This window comes from Ochotona curzoniae, unplaced genomic scaffold, assembly GCF_017591425.1.
Source record: "Ochotona curzoniae isolate NIBS_2020 unplaced genomic scaffold, NIBS_Ocur_1.0 contig_2688, whole genome shotgun sequence".
NCBI lineage: Eukaryota > Metazoa > Chordata > Mammalia > Lagomorpha > Ochotonidae > Ochotona > Ochotona curzoniae.
The window spans coordinates 10168622-10196316 of NW_024465553.1; positions in this window are offsets into that span (position 1 = coordinate 10168622).

Below are 27695 nucleotides of genomic sequence, written 5' to 3' on the forward strand. Positions count from 1 at the left end.
ACAAGGTCATCAGCTATTTTGGATTGGGACCCTGTCCTTTTGATCTCACCTGAAATAGATCTTCTACAAGGTGCAAAACTTTCCTTTGCCTGGCAAGACAGGTCAAGTTTATGTTTCTAATATTCTACGTTCTCTACCAATTGTAAACCTAGAGCAGGTTCAGTGGAGTAGAGGATGTTAAAGCTCTGTGGACGTCCAAGATGTTTTTAGACTGCCAGTGGACGATACCACTGTTTTAAGGCAGTGACAAATGTTTGGAAACTCTCCCTGCAGCTGTTCCCTGCTCTGCGAGGGAAAGCACACTTGGAGATAGCAGCAGCATAAGAAGGAAGCTTAGGGATTCCATCCATAAATCCTTGGAGTTGACTTGGAAATCCACTGTAGTAGAATTCAAACAGGGGGAATAGCAGTTTGCTTATTCAGTCTAATCTCATTAATGCAGACACATGCACAAGACTTCATAAAAACACAGCAATTGTTTCAAAATCTTCAAGTCAGAGTGAATTAGTATGCTCTCAGGGTGGGGTGTCAGAAAATTTGACCATAAATTATTTAAACAGTAGGAAATTTAATTCCGCATACAAAAATAATTCAAGCATTATAACTCACAGACTGTTCACAGCGTGTCTGAAGCAGCTACTAACATGACATTAGGAACGTGAATATCCAAGATCAGGAAGAACATATATCATAAAACGTCAAATTAACAGAGGGAAAGATTTTTATCCCTCTTCTATTGTTTGATGACCAACATGCATATGTATATGTCGGTGTCCAGTGTCGTATCATGTTTTGCCTAAACGGATGACTATGATAAAATCAAACAGTGGGGTTGATTTCTTATTCAAACTAATATTTATTATCTGGCTGAATGATTCCAAGAAATGAATTGCTTCAATTCCTAAATATACCTAAATAAATTCCTAAATGAACAAATAAATTTATTCTAGTTAGAATTTATTGATTCTAATTAATGTTAAATCTGTTATTTTCAGGTAGACAATATCAAATTAAGAACTATTTGATTGTCAGTGTTAGAGCATGGGAATTTTTTAAGTAAGGGCACATCTAGGAATAACAATTGGTTTGACTCACTCTTCAGAATTCTTACAGGCACTAATCAACTTTGATCCAAAAAGCTATTTTATATTTAGAGGATATAATATTTATTTAATAAGAACTCAATATGTGTGTTATAAACATGTAAAAAGGTGATGCACAAATAAATCATTTTAAGTATAAAGAGCATTCAAGAGCTTAAAAAATGCCGTTTTATGCCAGAAAATAGCAGAATTTTAACATGCGATTTCTAAGGTAATCTGATACAGAAATCTGCAGTGTGTGTGCTTCGGAGGCCTCTGCAGTGGAAGCTCCCCCTCTGAAGTAGGAATGTAAATGATAGGTGCTAATGTGCGCTCAGAAACAGGCGGGCTATGGCTCTTCAGAGGCGCTGGAGCGAGGAGATGTGTGATGTGTGAAATGAGAAGTCTGACCCAAAGCTCCAAGGGAACTGAAGGAGGACCGTCACGGTCCCTGGGCAGGCCCTGTTGGCGCCTCTGGAAGAATCACACAGGTGTGTAGGAAGGGCTCGCCGAGTCTCAGAGCCAGGAGAGGATGGATGAACGTGCTTTAAGGAGCGCCTTTATGCCCGTCCTTGTCTCCGTACGTCTTACAGCTACCCACAGTTGTAACAACTAATAGTCTCTATCACCAAGTATTAGGTGAGAAAATTACCTGAACAAGTTTATAGCTGAATGACTCAACTTCACCTCCATGTTCAAATGATACGAAGATGAAAATTTTCCAAAAAGGAATGGGGTGGAAGTTGTTCTCCTGAAGCACTCAGTTCCTCACCTCAGTGTTCAGTGGAGACCAAGGGACTGTACTAGGAACTAACATATTTTCTTCTTGATTGGCTTCTGCAATGTAAAATAGTAAAATAAACATATATGATGTGCTTCAAACAACATGTGAAAATTTCATTTTAAGGAATAATATTTTTTTTTTGGTGCAAAAGTGACAATTCTTTACATCTTTAGATTCTCCTAAGAATTGATCACTGATTCTGAGACCCTGAGTTCATCAGCTCTGATTTACAACATTTATAGTAAAAATCTGGTGTGTAGTTATTTTTATGCTTTCTTTCCAAAATGAAACATTTACCATCTTGTAGTATTTTCCTTGGAGCACAGAAGTTTTGATTTCTAATTTAAAGAATTCCAATTTCCCTTTTTAATTTTTATTTTTATTGGAAAGTCAGATATACAGAGAGGAGAAGAGACAGACAGGAAGACCTTCCATCTGCTGACTTACTTCCTAAGTGGCTGCTTTGGGCAGAAGTAGGCAGATCTGAAGCTAGGAGCCTGGAGCCTCTTCCAGGTTCCCCACGTGGGTGCAGGGTCCCAAGGCTTTGGGCCATCCCTGACTGCTTTCCCAGGCCACAAGCAGGGAGCTGGATGGGAAGTGGGGCTACCAGGATTAGAACCAGTGCCCATATAAGATCTTGGTGTGTTCAAGGCGAGGATTTTAGCCACTAGGCCACAGCGCCAGGCCCTAGAATACTATTTCTTAGAAGGCAAACACACTAGGAATTGTACCATATGACAAACGTAAAAGTCATATCAAAGAAGCAAATGAAGGAAATTTAGATGCAGTAATGGGAAAGAAATACAGGGTTTAAGTAGAGAAAAAAAAACTATCTTACTATCTTGTAATTATCTATGATTTTATAACAGCTACAACATGTTAGCTACCCTTCCCTGTGGTCTCTGTAGTTCTAGACTGTAAGTATTTAACCAGATTATTTTGTACCAATCCCAATTTTGTGTAATTTCTTGTGTTTATGTAAGTTTTTAACCATCATAAAAGCTCTGTTCTTCAAGTCAATGCTCTTTTTGTGTTAAATAGACTTTCTCACCGAATCCTTACAGCAGTTTTTAAAGTAGAAATGAGAGTTATTCTTCTCTAGGTGAGAAATAAAATTTAGACTTTTGTTGTTGTTGTTAACAGACTAACTTTCGACGTGATTTCTTTCAGCAATCTCTCTGTCTTCTGATTGATACCCCCCTCCATCTGTGTCTTCCATATATGGAATAGCACAAACAAACCTAGCATCAAAATAGCAATCACTTGTTGGCCTCACCCTATACTTTAGGCACTGGCTTACACTGGTATGCAGAATACTATTTTTCATACTGCTAAGGACCCCTAAAATGCAGGTAAACATTATCTTCACAGATGATAAAAATGGAGGTGGAGGAGAGTTAAGCATCGTCCCAGTTTGCCTGACTGTGGGTTGATTGCTTGCAGCCTTGTCTCTAACACTTTCAGTTTCTTTCACCTTCTGTCTGTCCTTTGGTTAAAATCATGGCTTGTTGTCTCCTTAATGCTTTGATATTCACTAAACCTATTAGAACCCTTGTTTCTGCTCTGTGTTCCCATTGCATATGTTAGATTTACTGGTAGGAAAAAAGGAGACCAGAAAAAAAAAACAGGAAAGGTGAGGGCAGAAATAGAAGAAATGGAAGAAAATGGAGAAAACAGAATTTTTATTTTTTCAGAAAAAAAAAATAGGCAAGCAAAGCCTCCTATGTAATGCCAGCATGCCTGTTCAGGCCACTTCTGATCCAGCTCTCTGCTAATCCCTGGGAAAGAAGTGGAGGATGGCACAGGTGCTTTGCACTCGGCACTCGTGTGGGAGATCCTGATGAAGCTCCAGGCTCCTCCTTTCAGATGGGTGCAGCTCGAGCTCTTGTGGCCATTTCGGGTGTGATCTGCGGCCTTCTGGTTCTCCGAGAGAGCAAGGATGCGACAGAATGAGAGCGTGCAGGACATCGTCCATCCCCAGCTTTCCCACATGGCCATAAGGGAACCAAGAGCCAGGATCATCCTCTGCTGCTTCCCCAGGCACATCAGCAGGAATGTGAGTCAGAGATGAAGCAGCTGGGACACAAACATTGCTCTTACATGGGATTCCAGTTTCCTAAGTATTCCAACCTGCTATGCTAGACGACCCCAAATTGAAAGTTTTTCAAAGACCTGAGTGACGAAAATGAACTCAATATTTTCAAAATCTCTCAAGTATTATCAATCTATTGACGTGATTACTAAGGACAAACCTCTCCACGGGCTAAGCTCTTAAGCACAGAATAGCCAGAAGCCAATTCTTGTTCACAATATTCTCTAAAAACTCTCCAATTTAAATGTCCCAATCACTTTAATCTGTGAATGTAAATGGAAACTGATATGATTAAACTCCCTTACATTGAATTTATTAGTTCAGTATTAAAGGAATACAGATTTGGAGGGGATGGTAGGTAAAGCAGTAAACTTTGACAAAGTCACTTTCGTATAAAACACTCAATTCTTTTATGCCTAAAATTTTCTACATCATTTATTTATGATGAGAGAATTCAAATGAGTCACAATATTCTTGCAATGCAGAGTATGATTAATTTAATGTGGTTGAAAAATTGATTGGTATCTAGTTCAGGTGCTTCAAAAGCTTAGGATAGCAAATCAAATCATTTGCAGATGGCATTCTGAACGTAGCTACACAATAGCACACATAGCTTTTGCAGTTTAACAACAAAAAAGCATGTTTCTATCCTATCAACATTCATCTCAAGCAAATCAAGCAATAAAATAAGTTTCAGCTCTACCCACTCAGTGAGGGCATGGCTGACTAAAAGAGGGCTTTACAGCAGTTTTGTCTTTCAAAACTATGAAATGCACAGAACTATAGTGGTAACAACTGATGGAAGTTATTGAATATATTCTGATCCAGCTTCCTGCTAATGTGCCTGCGTGATGGCCAAAGGACTGGGCTCCTGCCACCCACGTGGAGTTCCTGGCTCCTGGCAAATGCCATGTGACCACTGCAGTCTCCTCTGGGGTAGGCTGTCCAAGCTCTTTTCTTACTCTCTGATCTCCAACCACCTTGCGATTCCTTTATTTACTTGTAGTCAATCTTCCTAGAACGTGCTTTTACCAGCTCATCATCTGGTCCTGACTAAAGAATTTCTCTTCAGGTAAAATTTCCCTGATGTTTTGTTCTTTTGTATTTGTTAATTTTGTTCCAGTTGAGATTGCATACCGACTTATGCATTTCATACTTAAGGAATTACTTTGCTGACATAGAAATAGACATGTATCAACCAACACGCTCTGAGGTTCGCTGAGTGATAACATGCTGGACAATAGGAAGGTTTAAGGACCAAGCCTCCTCTAGAGTTCAGTCGGCTTTGGGAGACAAACCATTTACCTGCCATTTTAAATATCCACACTAGATTTGCCTGCTGTGTAGTAGTGATTAGTTGCTGAATTAAGGAGAAGAAATATTCGCTAAGTGTTAGGATTGGGCAGAGCATGAGGCTGTCAGCTGTTTGAACATCTGTGGAAGAAATCATCAAGGGATTTAGAAACTATGTGTCTAAAGACTGCTACCTTTATTCTAAGTTGAAATAAGTTACTCTTCAAGTTCCTCCTGTCTGTAGATTAATAATGTGTGAATCTATGCATACATAAATGCACGTGTGTGTGTCTTCCATCTTCAAATGTTGAGCATGTGACAATGGAGTCAGTGTTTTGAAAGCAACGGGAAATGATGAAGGAATATCATTTGGCTTTGGTCTATTCCGAGACTCTACCAAAGTACATTGCTAAAAATCTTCCCAAATAATCATTTTTTTTTGGATATGACAACAATATTAGTTGAATGGTAAATTAGAAAATACACACTCAACAAAATCAAACCATTTTTATAATAAGCCAAATGGTGCATGCTTGGTTACTCACACACTTTGAATAGTTGTCCTACTGAATGTAAGGTGAATGTAAAAGATATCTGAAATGTTAATATTAGTCTGGAGGCATAGCAACCTGAATATCTCTACAGATTTGAAAACCGTTTTCCCTAAGTTGGAGACACTAGTTTGCTTAATCAGTCTTTCAGCTTTAATTTGTTTTGTTATCCATTTTTGACAATAAGTACAGATGTAGAAGACAAGTATTCCACAGTGCCCGTGGATATAGTGGCACTGAAAAATCACAGGTGTGTCACCAGTTAACCAGTGAAAAGAGAGACATCGCACCTAGCCATGTCATAGCAGGAGAAGTTGCCATCAGACATTGATTAGAAGACCCAGGAAACAAACAATAAATCTAATTCTGAAATTTCAGGGGCTTTCTCTTAGTCATGTATGAACTCTGGTTTTCTGATTACAGCTGAAACTAGAAAGTTGAGATCATTATCCAGCAGGCAACTGGATGTTTTTGTGTCCTAGTGTTGCTTAACACAACTCATCCTTCCTATAAATAGACTTATTTTAAATCAGAAATACAATTTGTCATTGACTGTTAGCTCTGCATCGTCTCATTGTTTCCATTATTTGTTATATTTTTAATTATGATATTTACATTTCTTTATGTGACAACTGTCTGATCATTTCTAACACCTTCTCTTGAAGGTCATGGACATTTTTGTATGATTTATTTATATTTATTTGCTTAATTATCCCTCAAATGGTCATAATATCCAGGACTGGGTTAAGAGGAAGCAAGGAGGCAGGGACTTCATGTAGCTCTCTCACATGAACGCACTGGCTCACGAACTTGAGTCATGCTTTGCTTCTTTCCCTGGCACATCAGCAAGGAACTGGATCAGAAGTGAAGCAGCTGGGACTCAAGCCAGTGCCCATACGTCATTCCAGGTCACAGGTAGTGGCTTTAAATGTTTCACCACATTGCAAGCCCCCGGTGTGTATTTCATATTAGAAATGCGTATGTTTGTATCATTTATGCTTTGTGTGTATTGATGTATAGAGGTTGTTGGTTTGGTTATTCAAATATGAAATTAGTGAAATAGAACTTATTTATGAATATTATTTTATATTTTAACCAATGTATTTGTTTCTCTACTAAAAGGTAGCCATGTTCAGCATGTATTTAAAGAATGTGCACTTAAAATGCATGATTTTGAAGCCAGTATTAATAATTTAAAATAGGGTATAATTAAAAATAGGGTGTAATTAGCTCATTTAACTTTAATACAAACACTATTAAATTATGAACATAGCATTATTTAAGATTACTAAAAACAAATCCATGTGCATATGCTACTCTTTAAACCCACTTGGTGACAATCTGTTTTGTAGGTTTAAAAGTTATGATGCAGAAACATGGAAGGAGAGAAAAACAAATTCAAAGTCCACTGGTTCCTACTTGAAATACGCACAGCTGTGACTGAACCAGGCTGAAGAATGTGGCCTGGAAAGTGGCCGCTCCAGTTTCCATCCAGCTCCCTGCTTGTAGCCTGGGAAAGCAGTTGAGGATGCCCCAAAGCCTTGGGACCCTGCACCCGTATGGGAAACCTGGAAGAAACTCCTGGATCCTGGCTTTGGATCGGCATAGCATCGGCCATTGCGTTCACTTGGGGAGTGAATCATTGGCCCGGAAGAAGTTCCTCTCTGTCTCTCCTCCTCTCTGTATATCTGATTTTCCAATAAATAAATAAATCTTAAAAAAAAAACATCACCCCAAAGAGGGCTATTTATAAAAAGGCATGTTAATCCATGTACAAACTGTTAACAATGAACAAGATATTCAGAAAATGGTCCTTTCATGGGGGCAAATCAGGAATTCAATTTGAAACCAAAATATGCACTCAGTGGTATGCACTGTTCAAAGATTCCATAGATCTCCTCTAAAGGACTAGATTTCTCTTCCTGGTTCTTTGACAAGATAGTCCAAAAATCTTCAACAAGACCTGCCTTTAATGAAACTTTTATGTTACACTCTAGTTGACTAGAAAAAACTGCCTGGTGGCTGACTCCCCATCATGTGGCATTATTTCATTATGGTGATCATTATTGCCCTGGCAAAGGGGTTCTGCTTAGTTTTCCAGAGTTACAATTCCCTACTGACTATGATTAAACTGTCTTTGGATTCATAGGCCTGGAAAATTTAAACAATCCAATTTAATGAAAAACAATTTTCGTAGCCATCTGGCAATGGTCTGAATATTTCTAGAAGTTAACTTTTACATATTAAACTTCTGAAAGAAATAATTAAATCAGCTTTCAGAATAGTCCACATGGAGAAAGCCAGTGCTGTATGCTTCTACCAGCCCGCTGCTTCGTATAAGTGTTGTGTTTCCTCAGTCATTTTGGAGCAAACCAGATCATTTGCACAAATTATAACCGATGGGGGTCTGAGTGCTAAGAAATTTGGAATAGTCTCCTGGGTAAGCTAGATAGTTACAGAATAAGAAATTAATCTTATTTACTTGAATTATTTCATCAAGGCAAGATTTAAATCAATTAATTATAATTTAGGACATTTTCAAAGCTAGAAAGCTTTCAGCATGAAAATTGTGTTTAGGTAGTTAGGAAATAAAGTTCGTTCCATTTCATGTTCCTTTACATGTTCCTTAAGTTGCCTGTAAACCTGAGCATCTTGTCTTTGCTCTCCTTTGCAAGGATAATAGCAAAACTATGAAAAAAATAAACCATTTACTGATTGTAGGACTTTCATTGTCCGAAAGTGAAATCTCAAAGTCTTATAAAAATAGGTGAGCCTAGTGTTATTTTGAATACTTCAGGTCTGAATAATGATTTGTGTAACTGTTCAATGACATCACTTCTTGGCTTTGTAGGAGAAATTTGAAAACAAATATGTAATGGAGTTTAAAATTCAATTTTAATTTAGTTTATGAGTTGGTACAGCTGATAAAATAAGCCAAATAGCATGTTTATTGGTTTATTTATGAAAGTGTACATATAAAAACTAAGAAAACTTGTTTACATTTTAATATCCATATTTGCCAAATGTACACACATGATAAGAACGGGTGGGGATGGTCTTTTCTCCTCCCATTTATGTCGTTTTCATAAGAATATAAGCGAGAATTCATATATGACACTCATATTTCATAAATGTAAATTGATAATATTTTCAGGATACATTATTGAGCTTATCAAAATAATAAATATTGAGGAAAATATAGGTGTAAATTCTTTGTATATAAACATTTGAATATTTTTCCATGGAATTAAGGGCACTAATAGAGGCTTAATTTGAAAAATATATAAAGTTTTATGGTAACAAGAAATTATTTGCTTTATAGTCCAACTCTTGATAACTTTAATGGAAATGAGTGCATTTCATGATAGCCAAATATATTTTATTTCTGTCTTAAAGTCTGGAATTTGTAGAGCTCAATATTTATAGGTAGCCAATATCCACATTAATGAGGTAGATAAATCTAAATCCAAGATACATTGGCCCTTAATTTAAAGCAACACTAATACAATGTTTGATTGTGCTGACAAAACATTAGGTGTTTGAGAAAGTAATTCTGCTTGTATCATCAACAAAAAGCTGCTTCCAGTCAGTGGCATTTTGTAACAGAAACCAATCTAAGACTCTGTATTATTTTCTATTATGCTTGGGTTAATCTTGTGTGTGTGTGTGTGTGTGTGTGTGTGTGTGTGTGTGTGTGTGTGCTATTTTAATAATCCTCAAGAAGCAAAAAAGGACCTTAGTCCGCCCCTGCTGCTTATCACTTTTTCTGAAATCATAATCCTCTCGGTATAACTGTTATCATCTCTACAGGGATTAATTGTGATGTCGCAAAAGATTATGACATTAAGTGGGAAACAGGCAGCAGGAAAGCAGTTCTATGAAGAGAAACGATTTCTGTTCTGTGAAAATCTGTGTTTTACATATATCATGCCTTTGTTTAAGAAGGAGATCCAATTAAATAAGAATGAATCATAGCTAAGAGTTAGGGGATTTTCAGATAAATTTTAGGGCTAAACTTTAGTGATCCATTAAAGTCGAATTATTTTTTTAAACAATTGGTAGTGCACCCACACACACGTATTTATTATATATATCCTCAATATGATGCTATTAAATGATGTTTATCACAAAACTGCACTTTTCATAGCGTGAGTTGAGTATGGTTTATCCCCTGAACTCACAGTTTATTCCTCAAAGTAACGTTAATGCTATTAAGGAAGTGGAAACTTAATCCTACTATATTGCTAAAACTCAGGTCTTTCAAATGTAATTGGATTTAAAGAAATTAATCTGAGTGGAGATCCTGTGGTAAAATTATGGTGGTTTTCCTGAGAGTGGAGAATGAGACAACTGGTACACCAATATATCTGCCTGCTCTTATTCATCACGTAACGACATGCATTTCTACCAACGAAAAGGTCATCTGCCATGGACTGATGCAGTGTAGGGGTGAGGCTTTGCTAGAGCCTGAAGAAGGCTCTTGCAGATTTTGCTGACAAAATGCAAACTACATTAACTTCTCTTTTTGAAACAACAAGGTTAGCCCACTGCTGGCATTCTGTGTTACTAACAATACACATGCCGTGCGTATCCATCCCTGGTTCCAAAGCTTAGCTTCACATTACAATTAGTTAGAAGGCCTAAAAAATATGGAGATTGCAAAGACAACTGAAAATTTATCTGCCGTATGACCCAGATATCCCACTTCTGGGAATATATCCGAAAGATATGGAACTGCATATGAGAAAATGACTGTACTCCTATATTTGCAGCAGCACAATTTACAATAGCAAAGATGTGGAAGCAACCAGACGATCATTGAAATAGGAATGGTTAAAAAAAAACAGAACAAAACAAAACTGTGGTGTATCTACTCCATGGAATACTATTCAGCCATGAAAAAGAATGAAATTGTTCTGTTTTCAATTAAATGGTCTGAGCTAAAGACCATTATACTCAGTGAAATAAGCAAGCCCAATAGGATAAATAGGTTCTGATATAACATTCATGCAGAACACTAAACAAATAGATATACATGTGAACAAGTATGTGCTTATTCTTAGAGATGAACTTAACATGGAGAAAAGCATACTGAGAAGTGACAATACTCTACAGTACACATTTATACTAGACTAAAAGGTGGACTCTTAAACTGTTAAATGTATCTTGACAATAGGATGCAGGACTTTCTACCATCGTCCACACTTACAATGTCCTGATACACTTAAGTATCACAATGTTGGACTTGTGATGGTTGTGGGAGGGCCATGCTAGGTAATAGTATAGGGGAAATCAGCGAGGATTGGGACGGAAATGGGAAATCCCTAAGGGGAAATCCTAAGCCTATGGAATTGTATCATGGAAAATAAAAAATAAATAAAAATATGATGCTGTTGATCAACTCTCTGACCCTCTTGTTTAATCATGAAAGGTTAGGGACTATGCATTGGGAACTTTGAAACTTACAGGGATTCTCGTGCAAAGAAGTTTGGGACACAATTCTACATCATTAAACTCAGCAATAGTCGTCATGAGAGTCATTTCTCCATCCTCATGGACCCTTCAAATAGCGTTTTGAACATTATTTTTTTATTATTTTAGCATATCTACTGATTACATAGCAGAATTTAATTTAAAATGAATACAATTTCAAGGAGGGTTTGTTGTGCGAAGCAGCTAATATATGATCTTGGGCACTGAGAGTAAAAGCAATGCTAATTTATGCAGGATTAGCAGCAACACAGCAAAGCCCAATACACCATGGCTTCTGTAGAAAGAAGACTTCCACATAAGTGCTTTTCAATTCAACAACTGCTGCTCCTGGTGGACTTGTCAGCAAGCAATTTTGGAACACTTCCTAGGAATTTGCAAATATATGTGCAATGCAGGTTGTTTGAAAATGGGAGCTACAGAATAGGAAGTAGGTTTTACCTGAAAAGGAAAGTTGTAGAATAAGTAGGTTTTACGCTTTCAGTTATCACAGCTAATTCCATCACACCCATTGCTTACTATATCAACAGTATTTGAAATTCTGAAAACTCAAAACTATGGAAGGGATTTCTTTTTTACACTACTTGGTTAAAAGTGAATAGAGGAAACCCAAATGCACACTTGAGTGGCTAGCACATAGAGGCACAGCTATAGGCACAGCACTCACAGCCACCAATAGCTCTAGCACATCTCTGTGTGTATTAAAAAAGGGGTTTTCCATGGATGTTTGCAGCTCCATAGACTGAAGTCCCATGTCTGAAAGAGAGGTGGCAGCAATCAGTGGAGTCACTTTCTAGACTAAGGGATTGCATGAAGCAATTAACAATAGCTCACCTTTATCTGCAGGCTTGGAAACAATGTAGACAAAGATAATTATGTCATCTCAGAGCTCATTGTGCAAGGGACTGCTTTGCCAGCACGCAGGTAGTTGGCCTTAGTTCATTCTGTTGCACAAGATCTGAGCTGGGAGAAGATACTCCTAGAAAAGGAGCGATGCTAGCACAGCAGAGATAATCGCTCCTTCTGGGTCATGGTCCCTCTTGAATGGTATGCAATCAACAGGAAGTAACAAAAGTAGGTTATTTGTGAATGTGGATTTATTTTGCAACGGATACTTATCTGCCTACTCCTGTTACTACAAACTAGCATCAGGAGTAAACATGTTTATTTGTCTAAGCACGGCAAAGAGGGTTCTGTGTGTGTGTGTGTTATAGACAAATAGAGACTAATTATTCAGTATAATTTTCAGCGTTTTTGAGTTTTTAGATACACTTTGAGATTAAAGTTAATAGTTGAGTTAGTAATTAGACCACTGGCCAACAGAACCCAGTAGACTAAAGATGCAAAAAAAAAAAAAAATGATAGCAAACATGTGGAAAAGGGACACACAAGCTTTAGCAAAAATAGTGAGGTCTTAAAAGGCCAGATGATTTTAACTTACAAATATGAGTTTTTCTGTAATGTACAAAAAATGCAACCTCTATTACCATCCTCTAGAAAGAATCACAAATAGATTACAAATAGGTGTTTTATAAATGTCTTGAGGAAATTAAATAATAAAGATTGTGTTGTATTTTTGAGTCCTTGCCTAGGATGGACAAATGAAATAGTTACAAAACTACTCTGAAATAAAACCATAAAATTAAAGTTGACAGTGACAAATAAAATCAAAAACCATGGTCTCTCTAAACTATAGATAAAGACTTTGTATAAGCTCCTTGCCTATGGAAATCATGTAATGAATGGTAAACATCAGCAGTATTAATTCATTATTCTCACTAAAGGATGATTTTTCTAAGTACGCACCCATGTTTTAGGAATCCATTTGAGGGGAAATGATTTTAACATTTATACAACACTAAGTTATGAGGTGACTTGACAATATTGAATATTCTGACTCAATTGGAAGCATATTTAACATTCAGGGTTGTTTGCTTCTGAAGTATTGGAAAAGGGGATCCTGCTTATGTATTTTGTTATTCCTGTTAGCAAAGAAAGGTAGATTTCCCTTGAGCTTGGTGCTGCGTCTGATGATAGCAAAGCCAACCATGCAGAAGGCAGTTGGCAGAGAAGGATAGCTTTCTGAAGACACTTATGTTTTCCAATCACAATGTTTGTGCTTATGAAGAATGAAATAGATGGGAAATAAGAGATTTGCTCGTGTGGATGGGAGTGGATCCATCATTCCCTGGCAGGGTACACACTCCTCTTTGCACTGTCTGCAGATTCCTTTTATTAAACAGCTTTATAAAAGCCGACTGTTGTGATATATTAAAACAATAAGGGTAAATCCACATCTACTTCTAAGATAAATTATTCCCAAACCTAATCTAGAGAAAATGCATTTTTATCCTCATAATAACACTAGAAAAAGAATTGGTGATCATATTTCCTATTAGTGAAAATAAGCATTTTAATAAACTGTTCAGGATTTCTCTGTATTGTAAATGGCAGCTACAGTTAGAATTGGCCTTAATAACATAGTAGGTAGTCATAAAAAAATCACGTGTATTAAAGGAGCACAAACTAAACACAGTCTTTGAGTGACCTTAACATATAAACACAGCTTTTTGAGAGATGCTTTTAAATATCTTTTTAATAATCATGCCATTTTTTACATATTACAATCAATAAAAGTCTTCAATTTAAAATACATTGTAACAATAGCATATAAGTAAAGAATAAAACACTAGTTATGTTGTGCTGTCGTTTTCCACTATTTTTCAGTAAAATATGCTTAGGTTTAAGAAATTGCATGTGGGGCCAGCACTGTTTTGTCAGAAGCTGCAGTGACAGCAAAAATATTGATACCAGTTCAAATCCCGAATACTCCGTTTCAGATCCAGTTCCCGTTAATGACCCAGGACAGTGGTAGAGGCCGAATGGTTGGGCCTCTGCACCCATGTGGGAGTCCTGGAAAAGACTCCTGGCTCCTGACTTCCACCTGCCTCAGCCCTGGTCTGTAAGACTATCTAGGGAATGAACCAGCAGATATAAGATTTTCTCTCTTTCTCTCTCTTTCTCCTTCTGCCTCTCTGTGGCTTTTTCAAATCAAATCAAATAAATCTTCAAAAAACTCTACTTTCATGTATGCATACACTTACATCTGTGTGTTTCTTTGTTTAGATGTTAAGCTGTCTAGAGTTTTACTACTCTGATGCAGCTTAATATATCCCAAAATGACTAAAGCATAATACTTAATAATTGCAAGCATATCTAATTTCCATTTACTAATAAATATGCTAATATCTTATTATAGCAATTATAATTATTTTATTACAGATATCAATTTTACCTTATACCTTATTAGAATATAATAGTCTATTTATACTCACTCATAGAACTATCATGATAATCAGCACCTAAAAACACATTTATCACAAGAAATGCTATATTAATTGTGAAAACATTAATTTTTTTTGTAAAAATAGCATGAAAGTTGGCTGGTCTTGAAGCACAGTAGGTTTAGCAGCTATATACATTGCCAGCACAAGTTCAGGTCCTAACCCCTTCATGTGTAATCCAGCTTCATGCTAAATCATCCCCAAAGCAGAGAAGACATTGATGTAAGAGCCCTGGATGACACCCCAGGTGTATGGCCTTGGCACGGAGCAGCCCCAGCCGTATTGGCTTTCGGCATCATATAATAGATACAATTTTCTTTCTTTTTCTTTCCATTTCTCCTTCTCTGCCTTTCAGATTAATAAATAAATCCTTTAAAAATAGCATGAAGCCTTTTTAAAAAAATAATTTATATTCTAAAATTCATTGCCAGTAAAATCAATACAGATACCTGGAATATTTAGATAAAACATTCCTGATGTTAAATAAGTCTTTAAGGGTTGAGCATAAAACATATTGCATCTTCTATAATAGCTATGATTCCTATGGAAACAGAACTCTCCAAAAATTTATGAGAATGTGTATTATGAAAAAAAGACAGATTTCTAAAAAAAAATTTGCCCCAAAGTAGAACTTGTAAATTTTTGTTTTCACACGAATTTCTGAAGTGCTCTGATATATTCAGCTGCCAAATCAATGCAGATTAGTAAAAATTTACTAAATGCAAACTCAGTGAACAATAGAGAAGAGCAATCCATTGATTCGTGATTAATATCCTAAAGTGTGGGCAACAAGTGACATTTATCAGTCATATAAAAAGAAGGGAAGGTTCAAATGCAAGTCTCATTCAGGTTATCACCAGTTTGTTAGCTGAAGCTGCTACTTGGATTGCATTTTAATGTGCGTGTTTATTTCTGTAGTGAGTCTGTCCGTTATTGTGTTACAGATGATTTTTTTTCTGTTTCTATGGATGCAGACACATAAACATAAAGTTATGGGATACATGGTAATTTACAAATATTATATAGGTACACACATTCCTAAAATGTTTCTGTGCAGTTTTCCAGTTCTATTTCCTAACCAGCAAAGCTAGACTTTCATTAACTTCTGCAAACGTTCTTAATAAAGACTGGTGGTTATCCGTTGTGATAACAAAGTTTGTGCCTGCAGCCTGAAGAGCTGAGCAGGTCTGGAGACTTCTGGATTTAAGACTCTGATGTTTGTGAACGCAGATATGTCAGTTTGATCACATGTATTGGAAAGTTACAGTTTGTTTTGTAAAATAAAAAATAGTAAATGTCTACTTACGAATATAAAATAAAGCAGCAAAAGATGGGCAGCAGTATTTTAGTTGTAGTTTTAGTTGTAGTTTTAGTTGTAGTTTTCCTAATAGCAAAACAAGGAGAGAGAACTGGGGGGTGGGGGGAATTCTATAAACAAATGAAAAATTATCCTTAGCTTCAATTCTTTCCCATTGGCCCTGGAATTGTCAGAAGTCACCACTTCTGGCCCTCCTCCCCTGCCTCAGTGACTCAGGATCCCACCAATCACTCTATGATAGTTTAGGAATGATGGTGCGTTCTTACTTGAAGAAGCTTGAATCTCATCGGTATGTCCTTCCTGATCTCAAACTCGTGTGAGTTGACCCAAGAAACAAGTGTGGGGAATCCTGTGATGGAGTATTGCTCCCCTTGCCAGCAAGCCATTTTTTTTTTTAAATTCCAGGGATCATTTTATTTTTATTTATTTATTTATTTTAAAGAGTTATTTATTTATTGGAAAGTCAGATATATAGAGAGGAGGAGAGACAGAGAGGAAGATCTTCCATCCGATGATTCACTCCCCAAGTGAGCACAACGGCCGATGCCATGCCGATCCGAAGCCTCTTCTAGGTCTCCCACGCGGGTGCAGGGTCCCGAAGCTTTGGGCCGTCCTGGACTGCTTTCCCAGGCCACAAGCAGGGAGCTGGATAGGAAGTGGAGCAGACGGGATCAGAACTGGCGCCCATATGGGATCCCAGCGCTTTCAAGGCGAGGACTTTAGTCTCTAGGCCACGCCGCCGGTTACAGATCATTTTATTTTTAAATTCTGCTAAATCTTTCAGTTTAAAAGAGTATTGCCTGATGCTGTTCTGACGTTCTGCGTTTGGCATTTCAGCAAGGGAGCAGGGAAATCAGCCTGTGCGTTAGCGGAATGTTGCCTCTATGCAGCCCGGAAACCACGGCTCACATTAGAAGCAGGATGGGCATTTAATTTAGACTACAATATAGTCCTAAACTCCCCGGGATGTTTTCTATTTCTATTCTTTTCCCCTCAGATGAATTGACATGCATTTTAGAATGAAAAGCAAAGAATATATTTAGTTTGGATTGTCACAGCAGAGAGACAAAAAATGTAATTCAGAATTATCTTCTTTTAAAATAGGCCTTTGAATTGACAGTGCAGTATTGTATACTGCATAATACAAGCTTTTGTGTAGCATACTAATATATTGTGTTAAAGTCTTGACAATTTTTACATTTTTTGCATTAAATTGCAGTTACCTATTTGACAATATCACACTCATGAAATAATAAATTTAGTAATTGACTTATTTTCCTTGCAGTATTAATATAAGAAGGAATAATTTACTTACCATGTCACTCATTGTATTTCAATACTTTTCACTAAATACCCAGGTGTAAGATTTTCTTTGCTTTTACAGTAAAATTGAAAGTAATTACAAATCATTAAAAAAAGTGCATGCTTTTCTAAGGTGCTACAGTTGTTCAATTTGTCCAAGTTCTTAGATTATTTTAATGCTATCCCTGAATCAGAGCTTCTCTTTTGGTTCACATAGTGACACTGAGATTGTTTTTTTTTTTTTAATTAATTTGCTGTGATGACTAGAAAGTTATATTTCACGTAGAAAACATGATCACAAAAGAAATTGCTTGGAACCCAACCAGTGATGCCAAAGCAAAAATTTTGCACTTGGTTTGGTTGATGTTTTTCTCAAAGCAAAATGTCCATTTTGATGTCATCTATCATGCTATTAAAAATAATTTTATGCTAACACAATTTAAATTTTCAAATAAAAGTTTATATTCATGCAAATGTCAGGGAAGTCGCAGACAACTATTGTATTTAACTGCAACTACAAAAAGGAAATAATAAAACATGCCTCATAAGTACAAAAAAATGCTTTAAGAAGGTAAAAGTATAACAGCTAAAACTAAAACAAAAAACATAAATCAGGGCCTGGCGCGATAACATAGCAGTTAAAGTCCTCTCTTTGAACATGCTGGGATCTCATATGGGTGCTAGTTCTAATCCTGGTGGCCCTGCTTCCTGTCCAGCTCCCTGCTGTGGCCTGGAAAAGCAGTCAGGGATGGCCCAAAGCCCTGGGACTCTGCACCTGTGTGGGAGACCCAAAAAAAGCTCAGGGCTCCTGGCTTCGGAGAATGGGTGTGCTGTCCCAATTTGTATGTGTCATAGTTCCAAGCAGAAGCTGAGTTTCACAGCAAAATCATGAATCCAGGCTTGCGTTACTAGAAAGATGCCTGGTGCACTGCAGGCAGAGAGGGAGGCAAATAATCTGAGAAAGAAGACAACAGGTAATTTTCGCAGAACATCAAAAAGCAGAGAGGTTGTCAGAATGGCAGGCTATTTCTAAATGGAACTATGAGAAAGAAGAAGATGAGGAAAGAAGAACTATGAGAAGAACTATGAGAAAGAAGAAGATGCTTAGAAGAAGAGGAGGAGGACAAACTGGAAAGGAAAGAGGAAAAGGCATAAGAGGAAGAGAAGCAGAGGGGACAAGAAAAGTGGAGGTGGCAGTGCTGCAGCTCAACAAGCTAATCCTTCACCTGCTAACCTCGACATCCCACACGGGCCCTGGTTCACGTCCCCTGGCTTCTCCACTTATGATCCAGATCTTGGGTCATGGCCTGGGAAACCGGCAGAGGAGAGCCCAAGTCCTTGGGACCCTACACTCACATGGGAGACCCAGAAGAGGTTCCTGATTCCTAGCTTTGGATCTGCTCTGCTCTGGCCATTGCAAGCATTTGAGGAGTGAGGACAGATGGGAGGTCTCTTGCTTTGTGTCTTTCTTTATCTGTGTAGATCTGTTTTTAAATAAAAACGAGCAAATATCAACAAGAGTGAGTGGCAGGTGGAAGAGGAGAAAGTGCTAGAGGAAGAAGAAAAATGAGGAATGAAGACCAGGTGGTTGATAAGTAGGTGCTTTATGAAGCATTTGTTGTGCGTGTGTGTGTTTTTAAGACAGATTTACAGAGATTACAGGAAAGGCACACACATGTGCACACAGAGACAGAAAGACAAAGAGGAAAGAGAGAGAGAGAGAGGGAGAGAGAGAGAGAGAGAAAGCTTTCATCTCCCAAAGGCCATAACTAACGGGGTTGAGTTGTACCAAAGCCAGGAGCCAGAAGCTTCTTCCAGGTCTCCACATGGGCACAGGGGCCCAAGGACTTGAACCATCATCTGCTGCTTATGCAGACCATAATCAGGGAGCTGGATCAGAGGTGGAACAACCAGTACAAAAAAACGGTGCCCCTTGGGGATGCTGACCCCGCAGGTAGAGGTTTAGCTCACTGTACCACAGTACCAGCTCCTTGCAGGTGATTTTATTCTGGAAGCAATTAAGTACTCCTGAAATGGTTCCTGACCTATTTTTGATAAGGAAGATATTGTTGTTCATTATGTAAATAATGAATTCATTATCCAGAAACTTCCTTTTCTTATAAATGTAATGCAAAAAATTTTACTTTCCTACATATAACCAAGTTGATATATTTCCAGTTAACAAGAATGATTGAGGACTCTGGGCTTTGATTGACACCATCTCCCTGCAGTAGAAGCCACAACCACGATGGCCTTTCTCTCACCACAGACTCACAAAATGTCCAGCTGTGCCGCGTAAGGACAGCTGTACACAGGGAAGGGGCCCAGAGGTTACAATCTGGTCTGCTCTTAGATCTTGCAGCATTTTTTAAAAAGCTTTCTACGCCACCATAAAACTTTTTTGATATCTCACAGGCCCCTCAAGTTTCACCACATTATGAAACTCATCTTCCCACCTTCTAACTGCTTTATAGTTCTTTTTACTTGAAGATTGACTTAATATTGATTTGAAAAACAGATTGACCCTGAGAGTGAAAGAGAGAAATCTTCCATCTGCTGTTTCATCCACCAAGTGGTCAGAATAGGCGAAAGACTGGGCCAACTTTGACCTTCATCCAGGTCTCCCTTATGGTAGCAAAGGCACAACTGTGTGGCCCTTCTTCCACTGCTCTCCTGGGCACATGGGCCAGGGGCAGAACTGGAAGTGGAGACCTGTGCCAGCCCTTTAATGTGAATGGCCAGATCCTATGTGGAGTTTCAAGGTGCTGTGTCACAATGTTGGCCTGCTTATGGCTCTTCTGAAGATTACAACAGCAAACTTACAAAGAGTTTGCCTTTATTTTTCTTCAAGGAATTGCTCACATTTATAAACATTTTATCACGTTTTTAGAAGGCTGTTTTTGATTGCTAAGAGATAAGAATATTATTATATACATTTATATTTTATAAGATGAAATCAGGATTCGATATAATTGAAATAAATATTTCACACTTTATTAGACAGCCTTTAGCTTATTGAATAATGCACACTCAGTTATAAAGAATTCATGTACACTTTTTTATCCTTAGATTTTATTTTGTATAACTTGAGAAGTGAATCTTGCCAGAAAGAGTTGGAATCAGTTCCAGAAACCCCTGCTGCAGGAATGCTTATGAGTTCAGAACATTCCAACGTGCATAAGTCAAATGAAAGGAAAGTAGGGGAAAGAATAGGTTTAAAACATACTTAGTAACTGTGATAGGAATTTCTGCAAGACCAGTGTTGTTAATATTGTTTGTTTTTGGAGTTGATGCTGCGCTTCCTTTGTGAAACAGACTGTCCTAGCAGGATTACAGATGTCCTCCTGTGCGAATTTGCAGAGTTTATGTGGAAACGGAGGGTTTAGAAATGGTTCTCTTAAACTGAATGCACTTGGGGAATGCTGTATCTGTTTTTCTGCTTGCCTGTTAAGGGATGCTGTCACTGTCAGATACAGGTTTCCCGATATGATTCACAAAAGTCTTCTGATTTGGCTCTGCCTACTGTTTTGGAATCTTCACCAATCCCTTCTCACCTTTATTATTTCTTTTTCTGAAAGAAACTAAGTGTTTGTAATTGTTCATACACAACGTTCTTTTCACGAAACTGTCCTTTTGATCTTACCTTTCATTAGACAGTGAGACTATGCCATAAGCTTAAATTGTCATTCCCACGAGTACTTTGTTAAATCGAACTTGCTAGATCAGCTCCCAAATCCTGTGTTTGGTGAGGAGATACTTTGACTCCTAAAATTGGTGATGACCACCAATCTCAAACTGTTTGTTATAACAATGATCACATCTTGGATAAAACAATTGGTATATTTTCTCCCTTCAATACCACATTTCAGGTGTTACTAAAAGCTAATATTTAAAGGAAAAAGTATTTATCAGCCAGCCTTAGTCAGTGTTGGCATGACACCTCTTAACTGTTCGTTCACAGCTTTAAAAAATCATGGCAACATTTTCACTAAGTGCAAAAATGTGCACCTGCTCTGTAAGGGTTGCTTGTTGCAGCTGGTTCTGCACAGGAGGGATGTTTGTATTTTCCCTGATGGGACACAAGGTAGAGCGACTGAGGGGTAGGAGAAAGGTGAAGGGCTTTGTAGGAGGGATGGCAGATTATTCGCTAAAGTCAAACTTTCTTCAGTGTTTCTTTTTATGATTCCTTTATTTTTATTGGAAACGAGCATTTATAGAGAGCAGGAGAAACAAACAGGTCTTCCACTGATTTAGTCCCCAAAGAGTCAAATATCAAAGCTAAGCTCATCCAAAGCCAGAGCCAAGAGTCTCGTCTAGATCTCTCCTGTGGGTTCAGGTCCCAAGGACTTCATCCATCCATCCTCTGCTACTTTTCCAGGCCTTCAGCAAGCAGCTGGATCGGAAGTGGAGCAGCCGGGACACAAACAGGTGCCCACTGGGCTGCTGGGACTGAAAAACAGAGGATCAGCTTCTCTTCATTCTTAAAGAAACAAAAAGCTTTTTGTTGGATATTTCAGACAAATGGTATATACTGAGGTAACTTATAAATAAATAAGCACATATTAATAATTATGTGCCTAATATATTTTAAATATAATTAAACATATATGTCATTTATGTATATACGAACATCTTAGAAAAAAGTTTAGCTGTGCTATTTGACTCATGATCAAAGACAATTAATAGAAAAGCTCCATGAAACTTCCACAACTGATCATTTTTCTGAAAAATGCGAAGTGTAGCCACGCATTTTCTCATTAACAACCATTGAAAAACATTAAATATTTTTGTCCTCCTCAATGGGGATATCAGTTGATCTACAAATGCAGTGCACATGTGGAAGAAGTTATGATGCCAAGAATAAAGAAGGGGAAATAAAGAAATAAATATGAATACATTAAAGTAATATTTAATTTTTCTTCTTTATGGCTATCCTTTGACCCTATCAAGTGAGAGTTAAATATACAGAAATGCAACACATTACACAGGATAGAGATGACTCTCACCAGCACAACCACATGATTAAAGTCCTTGTCTCCACTTACAGGAAACTCCTGTCAACAGTCAGCATACCATCTTCCTTTGGATACTTTTCTATGCATTTTTGCATATAAATACATACTTGCATAGATAATATCATTAACTTTTTTATTTAGATAGCTTTGCCATGTATGCATGAGATATTTCTCTTATACATACCACATGATGAATATCCATTTACCTATCTTATTCCATAAAATTGGCATTTGTAATATCACAGCATGAATGTTACAGTTAATTTCATCATGTAAAATCATGGATATTCAGAGTATTTTGTAACCTGTTATGCTACAAATTATGAAGCATTTTAGATTCATATGTATGTACACACCTACACACATGTTACTATTTGTAGACATATATGTAAATGTGGATCTTTCAAAATTTCTTTGTTTATTTTCAGGTTGTGAAATTTCTTTAAGGTTTATTTATTTGTTTGAAAGGTGGAGTTACAGAGAAAGAGAATAAAATTTGAAATTTTAGTGTATACTTAACAGCTTCCCATATGCCACAGAACGAACCAGTCATTCTTTTCTTGACACGTTTCAGCCACCTGCTCATACTCCAACATGTGGTCCATGCATCATTCTTTTTAGGACCTCTATTTTATTTTATTTTCAATTTGTGTGTTGTGACCAATCACCACACTGCATTAGAAATCATGCATTATAATGAATCTTGAAATTCGGCACAATAACCACTGCATGCATACTTTTAAAAATGTTCCACATTCTCTTTCACCATTTATCACTGGATTTTAGAATCGTCTTAAGTAGAATCATAAATGCCTCTTGAATTACTAATTAGAAGTGAAATTAAATTTATATGTTGATTCTAGGAAACCGTTATATTTATTATGTTACCTAGTTTCATCCATAAGCACAGAGTTTCATTGGTTTCCTCATCTACGAAACTACCTTTTTTTCCCCCAAGACTTGCATTTTTTTCTGTTAGGATTTTACTAATTGATGTGCAGTTGTTTTTTTAATTCACATTTTCCAATTTGTTTTCATACCTTGATCTTGTAACCAGAATCTTATTGAATGACATTATTGGTCATCATATTTTGTCTCAAGGGACTCATGGATTTTCTGTAAGTAAAGTTTTATTTCTAATACCAATAATATTGCTTCTTCTTGTTCAGTCATTCTATTAATTATTTTTCCTGTTGTTACTTTGCTTGCAAGAACTTCAAGTACGATGTTCATGGTATAAAACATTGACTTTTCATTTAAATGAAACTATTTCTCACACCTTACCAATAACATAACATCTGAAATATTGTTCTGAACAGTGCTGTTTATCATGTTAAATGATTTCTGTCTTAGAATTTAAAAGCGTAAGTGCCAATTGAATTTTATTGAATGGTCTTACTCTTCAGTGATATGGGCTTTGTTAGTTGATCAGTGTTTGTAAATGTTTGGTTTACTGGTTCTCAGCATCAAAATGACTCAAAAATTGTCATTTTGTTCATTTGAAATTTTGATGTCAAGTTGACATTGTTCTCACAAGAATTTAAAGTGAATTTCTACTGTTGAACTCCCTGATAAAGTGGAGTTTGTGAATACTTTGAAATGTGCACTGCAAGGTCTGAATTGCCCTATTAGTTCATTGAGCCATTCAAGCAGATCTTTCTTATACAGTTGAACAAATTTAATACTTACATCAGCAGTGACGCTTTCCTAATTCACTCTTAACTATAAAGGGCTCTTGGCAGTATTTCATGCGTCCTTGTCTGATGTCTTTGCAGAATTTTCCTTATAAACCCATGGACAATTTCCAACACAACCCTGAGTCATAAACTCAATTTTGTTTTGTTTTTTTAAAAGATATTTACGTTTTCCATGACACAGATTTGTAAGAATAAGGAATCAATTTTCCCTTCCCTCCTACTCTCTCCCTATCAAAATATATGTAATTTTGCCAACATAAAGGCAACAGATTTTGTGAATTGCCATAGGTACAGTTGCAAGAAAAAAAAAAACACATTTTTCTCATTTCTCTGCTCTAATCCTGCAATATGCAAATCCTCGCTTCATCAGTATCTGTAAAGGCCATTTGAATTCACAGTAAAATGTAGGAAGACTAGAGTTTCAGAGAAGCATAAACATAGGCTAAAAGCCACAATCATATCCCCAAATGACCATCTCATTTCTATATATTTTCATATTTTACATTAGCAGCAACATATCAAAGAATACATATGATACTTATCATTTTAAGATTGACTTGGTTTGATAAGCATAAGGTTTCCAGTTACATCCATTTTGTTGCAAAATATAGAATCACTTCTTCATTTTTTTTTTCTTAACTCAGTACTCCATAGTGTATATATACAATACACTTTCTTTAGCTAGTCATTGAGTCCTTGAACATCTGGATTGATTCCATTTTAGTTATTGTAAATTGAGCTGCAATAAACATCGACTATAAATAATTCTCTCATGGGCTTGGCATTTTAGCCTAGTAGCTAAATCCTTGGATATAAGATAGTTCTTAAAGCAAGCATATTTTTGGGAAGATAAAATTTGATTGCCTTTAGCTTAGAACTATTATTTGCATCCTAAAATATTCAAGATTGTGTTAATCCTTCCTTAATCACTTTTACTCTTCAATAAGTTAATATTTATCTTTTATAAAATCTTTAATAGTATTTTTGTGATAAAATACATACCATGGCTAAACTTACTTCATTTCTGTTTCGTCTTTCACTCTCTTTCATTTTCAAGCACATTTTACTCGTGTTTTTATTGTTTGCTTATACTTTATTTGAGGTTGAATCTATGTAAATATTGACTTGCACAGCTTTAGAATTCCAGTACAATGCTTTCAATGTGCAAATGATTCATAACTATTGTTTTGTGTGAATGCATAATGAATACTGTTGCCAGAAGTACAGTCCCTTTTCTGCATTGAGGGCCAGTTCTTCATTTTTTGTCTCTACTACAGAGACTTCAGTACTGTTCACGTGGAGGACGTGGGTCCTTGTCCTGCTGAAAGAGACTGCAGAGCCTGGAAAGCCGAAGGAGCCTGCAGACACAGGAAAAGTTCCTTTGTTAAAATGGAAGTATCATGTGTCCATCAGGATTTCCAACTAGCTGTATTCAAATAGAGAAGTACATTTGTACTTGGAAGGTAGTTAATTTTAGTTATTCCTCTAGGTAAACATAGATCATTGGAAAAGAACTGGGTGAAATCATTAAAGTATATTAAATTGAATTCACATTTTGATAACAACTGAAATTGATTTTTCTAACTTTTATAGTTTTTATTTAGGATTTTCAAGATGATTAGATAATTTAGCTTACCATTAATGTACATTTATTTGAAATCTGCCATAATTCACCTTTGAGAGTTTCTTACAGTTTCTCTCCTTTCTCTCTATCATAGATGTTGGGAAGAGATATTTAGACCCACTGTTGACTCACCATTCTGTTTGAGATCACGGAGTGGATACCAACACAATAACTAAAGAAATATCCTTAATGTTCAAACATATAACAGAGGCTCTCTGTGACCCCTGTCCTCAATAGACTCCCGTTTTTCCACCTGCTCTTTGTATCAATTCCTGTCCTTTTTTTTTTAAGATCCTATTATGATGAATCACCCACTCTTGACTCACTCAACTTGTTCTCAGTAGGAGATAGCTCTGCTCTCTCAGGGGCTTTCATTCTTACTGTCCTATTTTCAGCCTTGATGATATGAGCTGGCTTTGAGTCACCTCATTCCTCTCTTAATCACCATTATTATCTTATACTTTATTATTTCCTGTATGCGTGTCACTTTCCTCATCTCCCATCATCATATTTCTACTTCTACAGTGACTATTTTGAGATGGGGAAAATATGGTAAACATTTATTTCATATATACTTTTATATACTCACCTGCAACCTCCCACTGTTGGTTTCTGCTCCTTTCAAACTCATGTCCAGTTTATAGCATGAAAAATAGATGAACCAATGTAAGAATAACACAAATTTAATTCGTTCTGTGGAACTGACTCAGCCAGATAATTCAGTGAGAAAATTTATAAACTTATTAATTAGTGACCATAGAGCAAAAAAAGAACATCAACATGCAGCAATCCAGAAGATTCCATGGATGTTAGAAGGCGTGTAATAGTTACTTCGTCTCGATTACCCGTGGAACAATAAACATTGACCTGAAAAAAAGAAAAGGTAGGGACTAGCAACATCCAGTGGTGAAGTTTTTCACGGAGAGCAGGAAAAGGGGAGATCAACATTCCCACTGTTTATTCATGTTTCTACTGCGAGTGATATGATGGGTGTTGCATTCATCAGCTGAGTTGGAAGCAAGAAAACCTCTAGCTTATGGAATTAGAACTCAATGCACGGTTTTAAATACTAGAGCTTTGGATTGAATACTAGATAGAGATAGTCAGATCAACTTAAAGGCTTAATTCTCCGTTCATCAGAAGGTTCAACAAAGAAAAGCATAAAGCCCATAGTTCAGCAATAACAGAGACAAGGGGCATAAGTAATAAACAAAACGTGTCAACTTCTCTGAGATAAACTTTAAAACAGTTGCAGTTCATACCAAAAAAATGTAGTAGTAAATAACTCCTAACAACCTGCCTGACAAGGATCCAAAACAACATTTGACAAAATGCTGCATTTGCAGCAAAAATTCCAAACACACTGGTATTTCTCTCCTTCTTAAAAAATCTGTTTTTGGGAATATGCTTGTATGTTATAAGCCTGAAAGACAGTCACAGCAACATACAACCGACACCTGTGCTGTGCTGCTCCATTATCTGTGCAGAGTGGATCTCGGCACTACCCTGTGTCAAGCCAAACACGCCTGGATTCTTTGCTTCATTTTTGCTCTTTAGCTCATTGCATTGTAGTTTCTGCCTTCACTCTATCCAAATTGTTTCAGCAGATATTACCACGAACGCCTTTATTGCCAACTTCGATGGATAAATCTCACTCTTATAATACTGGATGTATGAGATCCTTTCGGAAACAGCATGAAAGCACCATATATATATGCATATATATACACACATACATATATATAAATATATATATAAATATATACCTATAAATATATACACACATATATATATATTTTTTTTTTGAGAGGCAAGGAGACATGAGATAGTCCATCTGTTGATTTTCTCCCCAAATGCTTTGACTGGTCCAGGCCCGGCCAGGTCAAACCAGGTAGTCAGAAACTTAATCTAGGTTTCCCATGTAAGTAGCAGGGATCCAGCTACCAAGGCCGTTATCTGTTTCTTCCTGGGGGTACACATTACCAGGAATCTGGAATAAGGATCTGAGCTGAAATTGGAAACCAGGCCACTAATATATGGGCTGTTAGAATTATAAGCAGTATCTTAATTTTCAAAGCAAATGCCTGCTTCTTGATTCATTTT